This window comes from Halichoeres trimaculatus, unplaced genomic scaffold (genome assembly GCF_033239565.1).
Source record: "Halichoeres trimaculatus isolate MK-OKI-2021-1 unplaced genomic scaffold, fHalTri1.1 fHalTri1_scaffold_6, whole genome shotgun sequence".
Classification (NCBI taxonomy): Eukaryota; Metazoa; Chordata; class Actinopteri; order Labriformes; family Labridae; genus Halichoeres; species Halichoeres trimaculatus.
This window is the reverse complement of record NW_027437184.1, coordinates 18816689-18837754: the sequence shown is the minus strand read 5'-3', so window position 1 is coordinate 18837754 and position 21066 is coordinate 18816689.

Sequence of the window (21066 nt, the reverse complement as noted above, 5' to 3'; positions counted from 1 at the left end):
ACACATAAACACTCACATGGACAGCCCCGAATCTTATTGCTCATTATCTGCTTGATTAAGCAGTGGTGCAAATGTTATGAACTACAGCACAGCTCTCGGTGCAGCGTTTTCTTTTCACTTCAGAGGTCACTATTGACCAGAAGATGGCAGCATAAGCTCAAGACACAGCTTGGAGGCAACAAGATCTGACAAAAAAAGGGCTCTGGATGAGTTTCTGAGATGAAAATGTGAAAAAAAATCTACTTAAAAAGTAATATTTTTGCCTTGTGTAGCATATCAGACAAATAGCTTCTATAATTAACGGGTAATTTCATAAATGGAATTAATGAAGTGTCTCACAGGGATTATTAATGTGCCATCTTTAATTACTCTAATGAATTTGATGAATAAATAGACTCACAATGATGGAACTTATCAGATGTGACAATGGTGATGAGGTTAGGTGTTACTGAAGTTAACTGACGTTATAAACATTTTTGATGATGGGTGCCAATCAACATGAACAACAATGGCTTTAATCAGTGAAACACACCTGATATAGATCATTAATATGGACAATGTAATATCAGGTATTACAATTTATAATTTTAAGTGTTTCCAAACAGGATCAATCAACTAGTTTCCTGTTATAGGATTTGTTTGAGAGTCAAATGGAAGAAAGAAGTCAAAGAGAGGTTCACTAACTGGTATTAATCAGGCGATCAGATTCTACAACTTCTTTGGATGCACACCCATCCATTAGCTGTCCTTTGCTGACCCGCCTGTATTGAACTACAACACCAGCACAAGGTAATTAACAACTGATCCAACCACGGCCAGCCAGGTCACTAGCCTTTCTGTCTGTCTAACCTGATTGTTAGATACTTGGTACCCCCATAATTATTCAGGCCTGTATAGCTCTCATTTAGATCTCCCTGACCCATTTGCGAGCACATTAGCATTCTCAGCACTCGTTTGAGGCTGGTTCCATCCCAGACATGCCACTCCTTAACACTGCAGGCAAACGCCCAGCTCTAGAAATGGCTTTGAGTTGGTCTGCACCGATTAGCATGTGTGAGTTTTCAGTGTGAGCCTTTCAGCATGACTGCTGATATTGGTTCTTTTGCTGTGAATCCCACACAGTCAATTATTTGCCTCTCCCCTGCTTTCTCCTTGTTGCCTCTCCCTGCATTGCTCCCACGTTCCTCATCATATAGCACTGTATGAAATCCCACTCAGCATGCAATCAATATCTGAATTTCTTGAACATTATCTGAGGAATCAATCGGTTGCTAACCTAAACCGAGAGCTGTTCCTAGGGGGTTTCCTTGACCACCCTCACAAACAAATTGATCAATATCAGAACATTTGTTATTTTTACATAATGAATGTAATAAACAATAGTTATTGACCTCAACCTTTGGGTTCTGAGACATTTGTACTAGTCATTATGGCTGGTAGAGGCTGCTGCTCCACTACAGTTTAAATCTACTGTTATTACTCTGTCATCAGGCACAGGCCTTTTATGGTTTTCTATTACCCCTGCTATGTTATAGCAGCAGTGGAGGACACCAAAGAGCAGGTGGCTGAATGTGCTCTTTTTAGAGGAGGCAGAGCCACAGCAGCTAGATTTAAAGATGCTTTTATATTTTCAGACTATGGAAGTAAAGAAGCGCGAGGTGATAAAGAACATACATGCAATATCGATTTCTAGCAGAATTTGTGGTCACAGTAAAAATCCTTGCCTACTTTCATCTCGAAAAAAGTGTCTGTAGATATGTGTATATCTATTAAAATATACCTTTTTTTTAGTATGAAACATTTCATCACCTCATCTGCATGGAGGATAAATCCACCCACAACCTAAGCTTTCCAGCCAAACACTCTAAAAAGTGAATTTTAAGCCCAATTGACCTAACTACTTCCCACTGATGAAACTTATCAGCCCAAGGGGCAATGCATAGCAAAGGACTACTTAAGTATTCTGCAGCTCTGCCTCAGTTCACAGTCAAGCACCAGCAGCACAAGTCTGCCTACAAATAACACTGGCCGTGTTCTTTTTGCCCTACAAGAAAAAACTTCAGCATGAAGCTCCAGTCAACCAACCCCAAAGCAGGGCTCTAGTCTACATGGAAATAACAGCGCACAAAGTGTAGAAATGAATCTGAGCATGACCAAATCTTTTTTAAATGGAACTAGGACAAAAACAATTGTGGTACTTCCTGAGTACTTAAAGTTATGTGTGCATTAACTCCTGCACAACAGCGAAAGGAAAGGAAATTGGCACAATTGGTGTTCACTTCCTCTAACAGCTTCCTGTGAGTCCATTCTGCACTATTATTCTTATAATAAGTAAGCAGCAGAGCTGGATGTGTTGAGCACTCCGTGACTCACAGTGGAGAGTTAGCAATTAGGTACCTGGAGTTCACATTAGACAGACCTCCATCATGCGCCATTTCCTAAATTTAGAGAAACCCTCAGGCGTGTCCATATATCGTACAAATGCTCTGTGTATTTGTGAGTGAGGCTAAGAAAATGGACTTTAACAGCCTGTGGCAAAGTTTGATTTACAGTTCTATTTAAATGGTCACATTGTTTCTGAGAGGACGGCTGACCTGAGGCTAGTTAGATACATCATGCTGTAAAGTAAGCAGACATATAACATAGACCCCAGAAAGCTAACTGAGGAGAGGAAACCAGGGTACTTAGTTCAACTGTTCCAGTTTTGATCACTTTATAAAAAGAACAACAAATTCCTGCAAACATATATCTAGCAGAGTGACTTTTGGGAGAAATAAGTTGGTACATTGCTTTGGTCTGAACTCACACACTGATTAACCAGACTTTACTATTAAATTCAGCTGTGTACCACCCTCTCTATAACCAAGATAAGATGGTGTAAATGCCAATATGTAACCCCTGGTTTAAAAAAAAATGAGGCAATTTTGAATACTTGCTGTTCCTTGAGTGTCCACTTGAGGCTGGCTGCAAAAATCATGCATTCAAAAAAGTCCATCATTGCAGAAAAACAAAAATGTTGAAACCCCAACAAAAGTTTTTATGAATTTTGAACCCAGTACCAACATCACTGAACTATTTCAAGTAAAAAGGAAATAAAAGAGGGAAGAGGGGTGTAAGGATATGTATTAACACTCTATGACACATAGATATGAGCACTTAATAAAACAATTTGAGGTCTCTTCACACAGTCGTTTAACATAAAATCTCAGAAAGCTTTGGCAGTTACATACCAGAGAAGTTTTAACCTGTGATGCTGTGATTAAATGGTCTATTTTAGCTTGTCTAAACAAGTCTAATTTTACTGTTAATTAATATTCTGAGTTTCTCAAGCTTTAATGGGTGATAAAAAGGATAATGCACAAGAAGATGCATTATTGCAAATGGAACTTCTGTTTTGCTCTTCAGAGAGTACAGCAGTGTAGTAAAATAATTGTGTGTTTTTTTTTGTCTTATGACATGATCCTCATTTCAGAAAACTTGAAAAGCCCAATTTTCTTACATCATTGACAAGTTTTTGCATGAAGAATGGAATCTGTAAAGTTAGTATTGATTTAATGTTCCCTTTGATTTATGGCACCAAAGTTGATGATTACTGACAATCTGAAGGGGCATCAGGCCATACTTTAACTTACTTTAGCCTATTTTAGAACTGATTTGCTATCTTGAACATTTAACCAATCAGAGCTGTTTTCTCTTCATTAACGTGTCACAGGAGGATTTTTTTTTCTTGTTAAGCTCACAGACAATAAAGTTAGCTTGATCACATGGGATCTAGTGTTGTTAGAAAAGATAAGAAGAATTTACATTGACAGCACTACACTTACTATTTGCTGATTCCTAAATTGGGATTTCTGAATTTTCAAAAGGTGTTTGTTTATGAAGCTGCAAATACAATAACTAGAGAAGCTTTCATTTCAACATGACTCCCATTTTTAGGTTAAATGAGATCATAAGTTTATCTGTTTCGGTCCTGTCCTTCCTTGTTTGTGCTGCAGCTTTTGGTGAGTATATCAGAATCTGAAACGGGCTACTTGTCAGCATCAATCATCAGAATGGCTCAGCTGGAAAACAAGCATTTATCATGATTTAAGTCACCTGTAGAGTTTCATACTATCCCAGAAAGCATCAGATCCTTCAAGTTTTAAACAATTAGGTAAATCCTAATTGGCAATTACTTTGATTTGTAATCCTAAAGGTATTTAATGAGCTCATTTAATGGTGCTATGGAGCATGATAGAATAAAGTAATTGGTTTTCATAAGAAGTTTAAAGATCAAGGTGTGCTTGTGAGGTGGGTGGTGCCACTTCGTCACCAATCTACTATGAGAGTTAAGAAAAGGAGGTCCCTTAGAAAAAACAAATTCAGGAGAGAATCTGGACAGCCCAGCAGAAGTTCAGATGAAAAAAGACACACATGGAGTGGCAAAGTGAGATGTTTTGGTACTGGCAGCTCCGCTCTTAATGATCATCCCCTGATGATGATGTGTTTATGTACATCCGCCTTCAAGGGTAAAACTAAAAGGTAGAAAAAAGTTGCCCTTGCAGCCTTTCACAGCTGTAAAAGTGGACGTCTCACTCTGGTTCTAACAAGGTCGGAGCTGTCAGGAGCTAATATACTCAGGCTAGGAGGAAGACTCATCCCTCACACACACCAGACGGAGGACAGAGTGAGGGTGGGGGAGACAAGTGTAGGGAAGAAGAGTTTGAGAAAAGAATGGAGATGAGTGAGCAGAAGGAGAGACGGGGGAAGATTAGGACGAATCAGACAGGGAAGACAGAGAGAAGAGGCGAAGAAGATAATGGAGAACTGGGGCAGAGAGTCAGGGACAAAGAGCGGAGAGAAAGAAAGAAAAGAAAAGATGGTCGCCCTTCCCTTTAGCGGTGTTGATATGACAGTTGTCGGAGGCCAAATCTGAGGCCATCTCATTGCGCTGATAAACGCCTCTGGCTTTACCAACCTTCACTCTGAGATAGGCATGCACTCCACTCTTCCTCTGTTTCTGTCTCTCTCTTTTGTACACTTCAGTTTTAGATAAATTGTAATTGTGGTGTCATTATTAACTCCACAAAAGGACATCAGTATGGTCTGATCTGAATCATCATTCATTCTAATTTTGTTTGTCTTTATCTTTGCGACGTTTGAACCATGTTCGCAAAAGTCAGCATATACTTGCGTGCTCTGGCTACCATCTTTTTGTTGAATTGGCTGTATTTAGCTAACGGCTCATTAATAAACCTAATTAAGCTTATGATAACAGGCCGCTGATTTGACATCAGCAACTAACTTGCCACAAAAATAGGGCACTTGGCTATTCACTGAGTCAAAAGCCAAGAGGGGACGAGGAGACATACCTGAAACCACTGCTCCCACTCAGCTAAAACACGTTAAGTCAACATTATCTCACTGTGCAATGAAGCCATATCAAGACTAGCTTGATAACAAGCTAATCAGTTAGGTTAACCATGCAATTAAGTTAATTAATTGCTTGTATGCCCAGCACTTTCCTGGGGCAGCACAGTGGACAGCATTACAACACTGTCCAGTGATTAGATTACAGAGTTAGTTATGCCATTTGAAGCTCAAGTGTGTGAGCTGTCCCACTGGTTGGTATCTCCAGCTGAAGAGTGTGAAACAGCACATCAGTGACATGAATTAAAATTTGTTTGGAGAGTTCTTTAGTCCAAGAAAAGAAGAGATAATGTAAAGTAAAGCTAATTTCCTCCAGCATTCTTTTGAGGTAACTCAAATCTTAATTTCCTTATTTCTTAGCAAAATGTCTTATTAGACACAATGTAAACCATGTTTAAATGTCACATCAAAGTAGATATCTTCTTTCAAGTTATGACAAGCAAAAAGTAAGACATAGATTGCTTGTAACAGCTAAAAAAGAAAATCTGCTCATGCAAGAGGCCTGGTATTCTAGTTAAGTAACTAGATATGAGGCATCAATCTGCTTACAGGAAACTTAGTAAACTTCACATTTTGCATTAGACAGTATTTTCAGTTTTTGCATACTATTTATAGTTAATCTGTTTCGAGGTTTCCTGAAATAAGATGGATATCAGTTACATCACACCGACCCAAGATAAATGGATTTTGTTGTTGGATTTGTTTTGTTGGATGTTTGTTTGCCTCATTGGAACAGCAATAGTCAACCCGTGATTCATGAGATATGAAAGGCTGAGTCAAAGTTTTTCCCTTTGGTACTTTTATTCTTCTTGAGGCATGAAAACACGTTTTTAATTATTATTTTCTTTTTTTTGTACAAATATTTTATATTTCAGGTACGTCCACTCCAGTGGACTTCATGCCCCTAAGCATTCAACATAAAACATTTTGAACTTAAGAGCACTGTGAGGACTATGCAGAACTTGGATTTTTCTGGGATAAAGAGTCCCTCTGTTGTGAGCACTTGACTCTTGCCAAGGCGGGTGCTTATTTTAAGGCAAATGAACAACAATCAGATCTACTTTTTATCTCTACTTTTTTCAAGACAAGGTAATATAGTTATAGTTACACTGTTGTTTGAAACGTGACAACAAGCAAACTTTGTAGACTCAGTTTGTTCTGTGGTTCAGTAGCTGGATATATTTAGAGCTACTGACAGCTCTGTGCTGTGGGACGTGTCTGTAATGTGGAACATTAGAAAATTGTTGTTATGTCCTGCTGGTGCTCTTCTACCAAGCAGAGCTAACGTAACCTCACTTTTCATTTTATTGATAGACTCTCAAGTTTGAACAGACCACCATAGTACAGCTGCTGCATGTGGGTGGGAATGAACATTATCACAAACAAAAACAGCTTAGCCTGTGTTTTAGCCTTCAGCTCATGTTTTAGCCTTTAGCCTGGTTAACTTCTTATGCACTTCTGTCCTTCTTTTATTTGCTCCAGCATCCACCATTAAAACAAAATAAATCCAAGAAATCATTTTCAGCACAGGAAAACACAGATTTCTCTTCTCACTAGCATTTGAAACGAACAATTTTGGCACTGGTAATCTCATTTAAAAACTGGATTATGGTCAAGAATGGACAATATATAGAAGGGATGCTTTTTCAAGATCACTTAAAAAGCCGTCACAGAGACTTTAATCTTGAAATGAATTAAAATGAACAACAAAAGCACTTAAGGAGAAGAATCTTGACACTGGCTTATATGCGTTTTCCATAGAAACTGTTGCATCTAGGAGAAATTGACTTTTGAATAGCTGTCCTCTGCAAAGTCCACAGTGTGCCACAGGTTTGAATAAGCCCATAAAGTTAAGAAAACTCATTTCAATCATCAGAAAAGTCAAGACGAATACTGAAAAATCATTGCAGTGCAGCTTCTACGGTGGTACGGTCCAACATTATTACTGAATATGCAAATCAGAGCTTAATTTGTGTTTTATAATTACAGAAATGCAGGTAAACAATCAGCCCAAATCCCTCAGGTGGTTATCAGTTAATCTTGCTGCCACTTTAATTTGTTACATGGCATGGTTATGCAAGACTTAAAATAAAAAACACAAGATAACTTTGGGAAAAACTCAGAACACACATCACATAATTCAGTTCTTTGGTACTTGTGTAATTTTACAAAACATAAAAGTTACAACTTCAGTCTTTACTAATTCAAAGAGATAGGGAAGAGAATAATAGCTTGCTTTTACTTTGACTCAACTGTCTATTATTTTCATTATGGTGGTTGTTGTTATCGATTGTTCATTTCAACATTTATCAGTGTTATTGTACTCAAGTCTAATGAGTCTCAAGACACAGACTTAGACCTAAACTCTGACCCAAGCACTGACCACATTAAAAACTTTAAAATACAGAGGAAGACTTGGACTTGTTTATTAACTATGACTGCCCCAGCTGCTACTTTGCTTTCAAGCAAGGGCAGATGTGTGTTCACCTGCAAACACGTTCATCTCGTTTTGTAACAGCTGATGGTGGAGTGCATTTAGAGGTAGTATGCATAGTGAGTTTTACTTTCAAATATTTCAGACTAAATGCAAGCAAAAGCTGTGAAACATGCTGCATGTATTAAAGAACCCTCTGTACAGGATACATCCAGAAAGTGAGATGCTTAAGGTGGCTACCTTGGACTGCTCATAAAAATACTGTTGTTTAGTTACATTCTGATGAATTGCAGAAGGGTTGAAGGCATTTTTTAATTTATCACACTTCCAAGAGCAGAAATGATGTGTATGTTTCCTTGTCAGGTGGAATTGGATGAAAATTTGAACATCATGCACAACCCTGAAACTTCATTAACTTCTTTCAGTTGACACGTTTTCTTGCCTTTGCAGCAGATTCAATGTTTGAATTCAGAAATCCATACAAAACATATTTGAACGCATACAAAAATACACTGCTCTCTCCACCAATCTATGCAGCTTGGTAGGATTATAGTGACGGAGAACATGTGTGTCTCTCCCCTCTCTGCTTTCTCCTGTATTATAATGAACACTCTGACAGTCAAATTAGCACGGTGTCAGTGTGGTAGCATGCTTCAGCAACATGACTGCACAGCTGTCCCACTGTGATAGCATAGCACACTGTGTTAAAGGATCAGAGTACAGCCAGTGAAATGTGGGATGATGTGTTCTCTAGTATGCTGAATGTGCCTGTGTTTGGATTTGGCCATTGTTCCTTTCATTCAATTTTAGAGTCTTTTAAGATCTACCTTTCAAAATAAAAGAGTGGCTCTTTTAGCTATCCTTATTTCTTTAGGGTTGAGAACATTCAGTTCATTTTGCGCAGGACATTGGCTCAGTGGTGAAATTCCAAATGACCAAAAGAGATTGTAAAGAGCTGTTCCATTGCACACACCATGTGATACAAGTATGACTAACATATGACACATTTAATATCCAGGAATGTTAGCTATTTACACAAAAACACACAAAGAAACACACATTATACTTGAGTCCTGCACCTTGTACTGCAGGTAATCATCTCATATAAATTGACTGTGTGAATAAGCTGGAGAAGCTCAACCATCACTCTGACACATGGCTCCTGTTTCTAAACACATGCACACACAAACCACGCCACACACACTGGAGAGACCGTCTCTCTAATAAGCTCCCATGGGTAACATTGCTATTGTTGATTTCCTTGCAGAAAACACAAAGATGTACATAATCAAATTCATATGTAAGCATGCACAGATGCACTCTGCACACATGCATGAATGCATGAACAGTGACAGAAGTGTGAGAACAAACTCCTCACTCCTTCACTCATGCATACACAAACACACCAATATGAAATTATTACCATGATAAAAGCAGTCAGCAAGCATTTTTGACTTTTGCAATAAGACTCTCCCCACAGAGAGAAACAGTTGTTCACAAGTACTTTTTAAATCTTTCACCTTGTTTGTTTGAATACATTCATAAAGTGCCTTACTGCAAACAGTCCCAAATATTCTCCCTTTTCTGTCCTTTATCTTGGTCAGTGGACAAACGCTTTGGGTGGCATTGAAAGGATAGGCCCACACCACCCCACTCCAACTCTGATTTACCTGAAAGCTTTCTCTGGAGGAGTCAAAACACATACAGCATCCTACAAAGAGTCCAAACTACCCCTTTAAAGCTCCTGTAAGGAGTTTATATCTGGTTATGAAAAGACTGCATAAGTGCACTTCCATATTGCACAAGCATGAAACCATAAATCATTGTTGTAAGACATCAGAACCCAACAGATAACCGTACTGAGGGACTGTTAGAGGGGCAGGCTGCTGCTGGATCAATGTGCACTTGAACTGAATCAAGTGCTCAGTGGGACCATTCTACTGCCAGACATCCCACTGATCAATAACAGGTGTATTACAGAACGTCCCGCTTCAAAGGAGGTGTCACTGATGTTGTGAAAACAGGAGAAAGAAAGAAAGAAAAGAATGACGGCAGACACACATAGACAAATAAGATGTCTAATCATCTGGATCAGTGATAAATTTATTTATCAGCAAGCACTTTTTATTCCTTTTTTGCCTCTTTGTTTGGATAGAGGAAGTTTTTAGTTCTCTGTTTGAGGGACTCTTTTGCCCTCTTATATTCCTCCAACAAGCATAATCACACATTATTTAAAAAAAACAAAACATTTTATTTATTTTTTATTTTATTTATAGTCTTTCAACTTCTTTGTGTTAGTTTGAAAATGGAGAAAAAGCACTGGGACTAGCTGTGATTTTGCCCTAGACTAAAAGTTTTTCTCAAACAACTAGTAATACATGTTTTGTAGCCACGCTGAGGCCAATTGCCTTCAATCCATTACGGTACAATATTTCTGACCTGCCCCTCCCCTCCCCCACCTTTTCTAATTTGCATGTCTTTCAGACAGATGGGGTAATCATTTTTCTCTTCAGCTTCTTTTACAGGCACGAGGATGGCTATAAAACACATCTTTAGACTTTAGTGCAGACTTGTCATTAGTATTCATCCAGCTGAAAGATAAAAAGAAAGTTTGGACTGAACAATAAAACTACCTCAAAGACATTTCCAAGAGACAGCTCTTGAGGACGAGGAGACAGCTTGCTGTGTAGCACTACGATAACGGCATGTAGGGAGTAAATCTCTTCAAAAACCTGCCAGATCAAAGTTATTTGTTCTTTAATAACTTTACTTACCAACATAAACTGTCCCAACATTAAAATAGGTCCTTTATAGCCAGAAGATTTTTGCCTCACACCTAAAAAAACTTGTGCCAAAACATCATCTTTGTGTCTTCTTTTTAAATCTTTAGTCCTCGAGACAACATATTCTCTTAGAGTAAACAGGACATCTCAACATGGAAAGTACTGGGGGTAGTACTACTGGATATCCATGACATTTACACAAGGCTGGGTGTTATTTACAATGAAACTAGAGTTAATATGGTACAACAGGGCGATAAGAGCTCATGAGGATTAAAAGAGACACCAAAACTGAGCAATTTGAGAAAGGCTGTTAAGAGCTTGTCTAAATCCCTTTCTCGTGTTGATACATAAAATATTTTGATAAACATAGTTTATTTAGAAAGACTGTGTTAAATGATGAGAGAGAATAAAAAATGCCATTTTTAATACCACTGATCATGTATCAGTGCAATCAAAAGTTGATGGCATAAAAACATGCTACTGTTTATGCCTGTCCTTATGTGTATGTGTAAAGTTGCAGGTTGCAAGATGTGAAGGACATGAATAAAATGTATAAGCAGGCCCATTTCAGTCCTCTGTGTCAGATCATGTGTTACATTTGTTCATACAATTTAGAAACCATGTGTGTCCCCCAAAACTAAGAGAGTGGAAGTGGTCTGATGTGATGTTTGGGTAATTACTTGAATGCACTGAAAATCAAACTGGATTTGATTTGATTTCCTCCATTTTTTTTTGATCTGATGCCAGATTTTAAGCAGGAGAGCAGTGTGCCAGACTTGCTGCTAATTTAACCATTAGCAGTTCAAAAGTCGTGCATCACAATCGAGAAGTTAAAGGAGCTTAGGTTGCACCACGGTAAGATGTGTTGCAGCCCTTGCTTTAGATTCAGTTCGACACCTGACCCTTGCTTACTTGAACTGAAAACCTGATGCTCTGCTCCTTTGATCTTTATTGATTTTGAGAGGTGTTCTTTACTTTTTCATTGACATTTACCTTTAAAGCAGGGTGCGCTGACTCATTAGCATTTTGATACTGCTCATGCACTGTGCATAACTATGATGATTGATGAGAGGATTACAGGAAATAACATGCATGGTACTTTGACTTCTCATTAGCACATTTGGTCATTATTTCAAAAATACAACCAGGAAACCTTGATGTAAGTGTCTCTAAAGCGCCTGTTGAGTAGCTTTTTTCTACTTCATCTTGTGTTCCCTCGGGATGAATACAAAAGAATAAATTACAAGCATAAATGTAGTTCTTATGGAAGTCTGAGCGAGGTAATCAGAGCAAAACTGACCTTAAGCATTATCACACACTTACAGAAGTACACACACATAAAGTTGTTGCCCAGGCACACTTACACACACACACACACATGTCCACTTTGATAGGTGATCTTAAGTGGGCCAGGCAGGGCCTTGGAGGAAGAAGGAAACAGGACAGAAAGAAAAGATGCCAAATGGAGAGGTGGAGTGGCCAGAGGGCGGATGTGACCGGGAAAGAGGTGAGAAGGAGGAGGGAAGAAAGGACAAGTAATGAGAAGAGAGACAAGGCAGTTTATGACAAAGTTTATGTAGCTCCTTAAAAACACAATGCTTTAAAGGTTTCCTCCTCTTCTCACTCTTTGCCTTTAAACATTTTACTGTAAAAAGCTTTTATGAGAGTTATAGGCAGCTCATTTCAAAAATTATGGTTCTCACTTCAAAAGGCATTTCACCTTGGCATGGAGTCACAGGGGTCCTATCCCAGATAAAAAGTTAGATCATAACTCTGCTGACAGTGTCTGCACACTACTTGGCCTTTACACATGCAAATGCTCCTTCTAAATATTAATGAATAAATGTCAATAAAGTGTTTATGGGATGACACCAGACAAGTCATTTATTATTTTTAGAGACAGTGCAGTAACCTGAACTTTCAAATACACATTTTTCACTGAGATCATAAATTAATTGTTCAAACAACTTTTTTCCACTCCACTTGATAAAATTGTACTTCACTTTATTACACTGTATTAGGACACCTTATTAATAATATTCAAAGCCCCATACTGATTCAACACTAATATTGCAAGCACTAAGCCTGCTAGCTTCTTTTCCTATCTCTTAATCATACATGACTTTGTCTCCTTATACATGTTTAAGTTTTAAACCACAGAGTTATGACTTCACATAAAGCTGAACAGGTGTAAAAAATGCTCCTCAGTCTTGTGATGCCAGAGTAGATCTACTCTCTTACAGAGCCCGCATTTTGGATTCAAAACTAGCAGTGTATTACAGCAGTCAAACAAAAGGTGTTTGCTCACAGCCCAGCCCTGGGTCCTTTTTGGCCCATCTTAATGGCACATCTTTAATAAATATTTATAGGTGGCTCTGGGGGATATTAAAAAACATGACATGCTAAGATGGCTTTATTCCAATGAAGATAGAAATCTGTGTAGAGGAATGGGAAAGGAAGAAAGGTGAGAGGATGAAGGCGAGGCACTCATTTGTTTGGTGATGGCGGGCCAACAGATGACTTTGGCAAGGACACGTTTGATGGACGCGTGTTACATAGCCTATGCAAACAACGACTGCAACCACCTTAAGGGAAATATAAGAGCTGTTTCTTATGGAAGGGTTTTACTGAAGAAAACACCCAAAAATGCTTACACATATATTTAAGACGCATAGCAGAAACTAGAATTTAGAAAAAATGTGCCAACAGCATTCCCTGAAAAAATAATGGCAATATTCTTGATGTAGAGAAAAATGAAATACCTTTAGGATAGAAAAATGAAGATCTGAAAATGTATTGAGGACTTCTTTAAATGACAGGCATGAGGGGGCAGTCCATCTCCACTGAAACTGTTCTCAAAGGAATTCAAGAGATCTGACAAAGAGAAGGTGACATTTGCATGAAGTGTTCAAGGTTTGATGTTGAAAGCAATCCTTAATGTTGTAAAATTACTTTTGAAATGATTGTTTTTTTTATCTGCTATTCTGATGCAAAACTGAAAAGTCTAATCAAAAGCAGAAAAAATGGTTAAAAAAAATTCAACATTTTATATTTTACACGTTTTGACAGCTGATAGAGACATTAAACCCAATGCTTTACCTCATCAGATTTATTTAGCTGATGTTTTAGTGCAACACTTACAATATGTTGATATAACTTCTAGTGATCCTGTCATTTATGTCTTTTAGAGTCTGCAATTGGAGAAGAACAAGAAAAAAGGTGATATCTGAGTCCAAAAGTCAGAAACAACTATTCAAGCCACCTGAGTTCTATTTTAGCCACAAATCATTTTTTGTGTTTCAAACATTTATTGTAATAAGTTTCGCTTCTTCTCCGTGAAAAAAACTGCTTAGTATGTATGTATACACCTTGAGGAGGGAGGAAAAGGAGAAAAACGGGGAACTGCTCACAGCTGAGGGACAGTGTCTGTTGTGCTGACGGTGGTTTGGACTTCATTCTTAGACATCTACAAACAAACAGAAATGTGTCGATGCAGCAGCTTTCCCCGAGAACAAGATCATAAATGCAGTAACATGCCAAACCTGATGTCAAACCACACTTTTAATGAGGCGCTTGGTGTGCGGAGCTAAACAGAGTCTAACTATAATGATGTTTTCCTCCTTCAGCACCCACCTTCCTTCTGCAACCTTGACTAAAGACATGAACTTGCACCATGCTCTTTGCACAAATGTTCACAGCATTAGCCCGATATAGAAAAAGACTCAGCTGTTACTAATTTGTTATTTTTGATTCTGAATGTCTTCTGTGTTTGTGTTTTGTGTCTTTTGTAGAATTAAAAAGAAATATCACTCCTTCTACATTACTGGTTAAAATGGGACCAGTCAGAGGCATTTCAGCCACCTGAGTTGTTAAAACAAAGCATCTCATCTTCTGCAGTACCCCTCCCCCCATGATGCCCGTTTGTTTTATGCACTCCATATTGTCACATAATCACCTGAGCTAGCTACTGCAATGGTTTTTCAGACTTTGTGGTGCCGTGTGGTGTTTAATGGCACTTATTATGACCCTGCAGGAGTCATTAAAATTAAGATGCAACTCTGATTATGTTCAACATCTGCTTCGTATTAAAAGTTGCGCTCCCAGGTCACAAAACCTTTGGGATATTCCCTCCCTTGATGCCGAGGAGACATTTGACCATTGGATATGGATTAATTAAGGTCTGTGCTCCACAACATCCAGGCTTAAATAAAATCTAATTTTCATAATTAAGGTTTTTAATATCCTGTCTGCGGTTTAGAGCTGACAGGTTACGCACGCTTGCTTGGATTCAGAGACTCGAGGCTCTCCCTCTAGAGTTGGCTTTTATCTCATGCACCATTTTCCCCCTCTCCAAGGCCTACTGCTACAGTAATGTGTGTCTGCAGGTGAACAGTCAATCACATTGATGATACTTCCTGTCTCTTCTTCTGCTGATGACTTCACAAAAAAATACATCTGTCAAATGAATACGTTTTTAAATCACAATTTATCATTGAATCTCAATATAAAAACCCCATAAAGCATATTTTCACGTCTAATTTTCATTGCTTTACATTACTACCTATGACTAGTTTACATATTATCAGAGGACATCTGTGTGCCCCTAAACCTGTTAGGTGATTTGGTTCAAAGTGTTTCATCCACAGTTCTCTGCAGTGGTGTGCATAGGAGGGACAGTTGCCTTCCCCCCTATGAATTATGAGTCAATGCAGAAGTGCTAAAGTTTCTTGAGTGTCCGATTGAGGTTGGCTCTGGAAAAACCGTAAATCACAAACACAACAAGCCAGAAAAAGTTGTTCTCAAAGCAGAAACTTACCTATTTACAGCCTGGTTCAAAAAACGTCTCCTGTCTGGCTGGCTAATTTTACCACCCGCACACACTGTATGGGGAGTAAATTATTTTGTAACTCGGCAGTTCAGAGGATATTAAGATCACGAGCTTGCCCATTCGCCCAATCAGAGGCACAGCTCAGGGTCAGGTGACCAACAGGCCCCCTATAACTGTATGTGAAGCCCCTGCCACTGCCAATATGGCTGTGATAGCTGATGTGCTTCATTTTCTGCTTCAGAAATAGATGGGTGACGTCGGGGAGACTACGTCCACATTTTATATAGTCTGTACTCATAACCTAATTGTTAAAAACCATGCACCAAAGCGCCACCTTGGTTGTAAGAACACACTGTCCTTTAGGCTGGTTACAACACAATAAACTGTTGTCTTGGGTGGAGAAAACGCACTGAGTTTGCCTTTATAATTCTTGCCGCTTCTGCTCTGGAAAAAAAATCTGTGAACGCCACTGGGTCTGCAGAAATTCTCACTCTCAAAAATATTACTCTTCCAGATTCTGTCATATCAGCTGCACCTGTATGCTTCGCTGTGAAATGTGTTATTCAAATACTGAGGCAGCTAAATGCAATTAATGCAGTAATGCTAAAAGCCTGAAAACATATGTTTCTTTCAGTTGAAGCTATTCAGGACTTCATACAGGAATCCACTCAATATGCCTTGTCAGTCACCCCCCTCTGGCCCCTGGCTTTGAGGGTACTGACTGTCAGAAGCAGCCATTTAGTATTTTATCTGAGATCCTTTGAGGAGAGTTTCCCTCCTCAAAAGATTCCCTCTTCTAGTGGCCGTCTCAACTTGGCCATTAATCAAGTCATATCAGTAAAATGTCTCAAAAGTTTGCTGAAGCTAAATGCAACTCATCCATCACATTCCTGAAAGGCTTCATATGTAAGCGGTGTAGACATTTTTCTTCTCTAGCCCTTGTCAGTGGGGGGATATGATCTATATGCAAAGTCTGGTTCTCCCAACACTTGATTAGTTTGTGATAGCAGAGGGTGAAATTCAGTACAAAAAACAGGGAAAGGTACAACAGGAATAAAGAGGAGGGGTCGGTAGAGGGACAGAGAGAAGGAAATGGTGGGTAGGAGGGGAGAGAAACGTAGAGGGGAAGACAGATGGAAGAGTAGGGGGAGATTGGGTTACTTGCAGATAGTATCGCTGTGTGATAGATTCTTGTGGGGACTAAATTGGGCTCCTGGGCTGAGAGGGAATCAGTCTAAGTCCTGAGTGACAGGCAAAGGGAATGCTTATCAATGGCAAGTAAAGGGAAATTGGACACCTCCTGAATGGCCTCATGATAAAGCTGCTCATTTGTGTGTGTGTTTTTGAATGGTACATAGTCAAGTGATCGATAATTCTTTGACATCAATTCAAACACACCATTTCATTCTTTGTCTAATCTGTAGTTAGGCTGACATAGATATTAGTCTGTCCATTATGGCTGCACTTACAAAAATGAACAGCTGCCCCACACAGACACATGGAGCCTCGGGTGTTTTATTTTATCTGGAAGCTGAGTTCTAGGTATTAATCCTGATTTCTGTAACTTAACATCACCAAACTTTCACAATCATTGAGAGATAAGAGGTTGAGTTAAAGGTTTGCTCCAAAAAATGTATGAGAACTCACTCCTTTGATTATAGTCAGCTGAAAAGATAAAGCCACTCTATTGGTATACTTACAAAGTGCTGACACAGCTTCTAGCTGAAAAAGCTTATTAAGTTAAAACACCTGTCTTATTCATCAGGAATTTTCAAAGTTGATTTTTTGAGTGGTTAACATTGTGTATTTGTTGTGAATTAGTTATGGTTTCAAGTTCTGGCTGGTTTCTCCTGGATCTTGGAAAGATTTTTAGAAGACTCTTCATGATGACATTATTTTATGCAGACAGCAGTGACAATATTTGGACAAGAAACCGAGGCCAAGTCAACTTCAGGTCAATACTCAAGAATGTGCAGTTTAGCAGAGAAGGCATGTTGAAAGTACTTCTGCTTTAGCTTCAAATTCCCCCCAGGAATTAATGAATACATGAAACCTTCATTGGCTGTTCCATTGTTAATGATAAGGTTACTAGAAAGTCACTGCACTTCTTCTTTGTCTCTGTTCACTTAAGGCACTTGTCCCCATTTTCACCTTGCTCTTCCTCTCTGTCTTGTTCTGTCTGTGCTCACTGCCCCACTAAACTGGCTTTAAAAGCTCCAACCAGACGGTTTAAGAAAATGAATGGCCAAGCCTGTGTATGTGTTTGATAATGTGTGTGTGTATGTGTGCTTGCAGTGACATATTCAGGGTTAAGAGGGACATTAGCGAAAAGTGATTTTGACAACCCATCAGGGAAAGAAATTTCTTAGTCCTTCACCTCCTTCATTCATCTCAATCTCTATGTCTCTCCTTCACTTACTCAACCCTGCCGTGGCTCTCTATATTTTGCATGAGCATCTATTTAGCCCTCAAACAGGGTTATTTTAAAATGCTGTCTGGCATGTCTCAGTGCTGTGAAGCAAAATCAGTGCTGAGGAGTTTGTATAGGACATAAAAACATTCTTTTAGAGACTGAAAGGAGGAAATGTGCTGCTTTCTTTGAGGTTAAATGTGGTTAATGTGGAGTTATTCTGATCATCTGTAACATGAAAACACTTAACTGAAAAGGGCTGTGAGGAGTTTGAAAATGATAATAAAAAAGGCTCTCTAGATATATGCCTAATCGTAATCCATACTTTAAAAGGAGATTATCAGCGTCAATATCGCTGGTTACAGGTTATTTTAGATTGCTACTTCTAAGCTTCCAGAAAGTGGATTTCCAGGACTGGATTGATTTATGGCACCTCTAGGTCTCTATGACAACACCACTGACAAAGTTTAGTATTGAGAAGAGTTAAAACGCAGAGATCTGTGTTTTTCTCTGCTAAAAAAAATTCTCTGACTAATTAGCCTTAGAGCTAATTAGCCTTTAGCTTGGGCTGTATCTCTCTATGGCACAGAGGCTAAACTGTTTGTGATAATGTCCATTCCAACCCACAGTCAGCAGTTATTCTGCAGTGGTCTGTTCAAACTTGAGAGTCTATCAATAAAATGAAGAGTGAGGTTACATTAGCTCTGCTTGGTAGATGACTGGCGGGACATAGCTAACCAGGATTTACTGACATTACATATTGCAGACATGTCTTAGAGCACTGGCTGCCAGCTGCGCTAAATGTAGACAGCTACTAAGCTACATACAAACTGACAGTGTTTACTTGTTATCAAATTAGCCTACAGATATGTTGGAGCACTGGGCTGACAATGCTGCTAATGTATAGCCGGCTGCTACACAATTGCTTGATGTCTCGTTTAAAACCGTATCGCTATGTAATGGTACTGTAAAGTCCCTTACCTCTACACTTTATATCCAGTAAAAAAATATATTGATAAAAGAAATCTTGTTTTGATCCGATCTCCATTTAATCCCAGAACAAACACATGACTTGCTAAAAGTACTTTACGACAGTGTGCGGAGACTCCAGGCCACACGGTGGTGAGGAAGTGCAATCAAAACAGATCCTCCTCAAAGCATCTTTGAACCCCATGAGGTAAGGTGTTTTTCCTTTATTTATTTATTTATTTATTTTGGCATACTATTCTTCGTTGCACGATGGAAATGTAATCACCTGTTTTCATGGTAAGCCTGAAGGGAAGTTGGACGGAGGGATGGTAGTGACACTTTGTATCTGGAGTTGCTTTTGTTAAGTTTTATATTTTCTTTGTGTTGTAATCTGACTTATGTCCTACGTTCACATCTGTTGCTCATGACCCAGGGTGTATTCTTAGTCTTTGTGTTTCCCCCTTGTGCTTGATAATTGCATTGATAATTGGTGTTAAACACTTCTGTGTGGTTCCTTTGAGTTTTCTGTTAGACCCTTTTAGATTTAGTTTTCTGGACATTAAAATAAGTTTCTGTTTGAAATTTTGTTTTACAATCGTTATACAACCAAGTGGCAACCACCAGTCTTGGAATATGAGACAATGCGGAAGTGCCAAAATCTGCTGTTTCTCGAGTGTTTGCTTGAGGCTGGCTCCAGAAATAGCAGAAGTCACATACACACCAAGCCAAAAAAAGCCATTTTCAAAGCAGAAATTAACCTATTTACTGCCTGGTTCAAAAAACGTCTCATGTCTGAGTCGCTAATTTTACTACCCGCACACACTGTATGGGGGGTGAATTTTTTTACTAACGCGGCCGTTCAGAGGATATTAAGATCGCAAGCTCCCCCAATGAGAGGCACAGCTTAGGGTCACGAGACGGCCAGCGCCCTATGGCTGTAGGCGAAGCCCTTGCTACTACCAATATGGCCGCTATAGCCGTGCTTCATTTCCGTTTCAGTAACAGACGGGTGACATCGGCGAGACTAAGTCCATGTTTTATACAGTCTATGTATACAACATAGCGGCAGGGCAGAAGCTACAGAAGTTTGAACATTAAATCTCAAAAATCTAAAAGTCAAGCCAAGCATCTTTAGCACATTTAAACTAACCCAGGTTGACAAAAGTGCTTTGGCTTTCTTTTCAAGGCAGAACAGTAATTTTGATTTATTGTTTTTTTCTTTCTTTTTTAAAACTATATTGTGCACATGAAACATGAAATGTTTTTCATGTCCGATGGTGGTGATTTGAAGATATTATTTGGCTGCCTTGTACTCAAGTCCACTTTTTTTCTGAAAAGTTTGTTTAGTTATAAGAGGTTAAAAATGAGGCTTTATGTCATGTTTAAAGATGATTGACAGCTGCTGTTCTAGTGTTTTTTTTCTTTTCGAAGATCGTGAAATATGATGGGAGGGAGAGCCAAGCCCACTCAGATTATCTCCTAGTCTCCTATAGCCTCTACTGCGCAGACTCTGGCTGCCAATGGCTGCGCCTGTGACAGGGGTATTTTGGCTTCAAAATCATACATTGGTAAATGGCAGAGACATACTGTCCACTCTAGATACAGTCTATGTTTGGTATTTAGGAACATTTGTATTGTCTTTTTTTTTTATTGGTACAGGTTTTAATATTTAATATTTCTCACGTTTTAGATTAAAACACTCTTTTACTTACTCCTTCCATTGGTGAAACTCACATAGTGACAGTGGCCTTCAAAGACAGGAAGCTCCTGTGATGCATGAAAAGCATAATCCTCTGTTTGACAAGTTTTTACTAGTTTTTAAAAATGCATATTAATGTTTTTTCTTGTGCAAGACACCACTTTCTTTATCTTTGTCTTCCACCTAATACTGCTTTTTCACGGACTATTTACAGGCATCTCCAGTACATGTGTCTTCCCAATATTACTTGTTTCTGGAAGTCACAGCATGCAGTGCAGCTTATCAGGAGTGTGTATTGAAACAAGTTTAACTGTATATGAAGTGACAGCCCCGATACTGAGTATAAAGACACAGAGAGGAAATAGACCAGAAATGTAATGTAGATTGATGCACAATGTTGTACAAGTATACAGCGCTGAAAAATGATAAACAGGATGCATGGTGCATATTTTTCACTTCTCTTCTATGTCACAGACTTATTAATCACCTCCAGGAGGGAGAGTGACAGCATGATAGTTTTATGAATTAATAAAG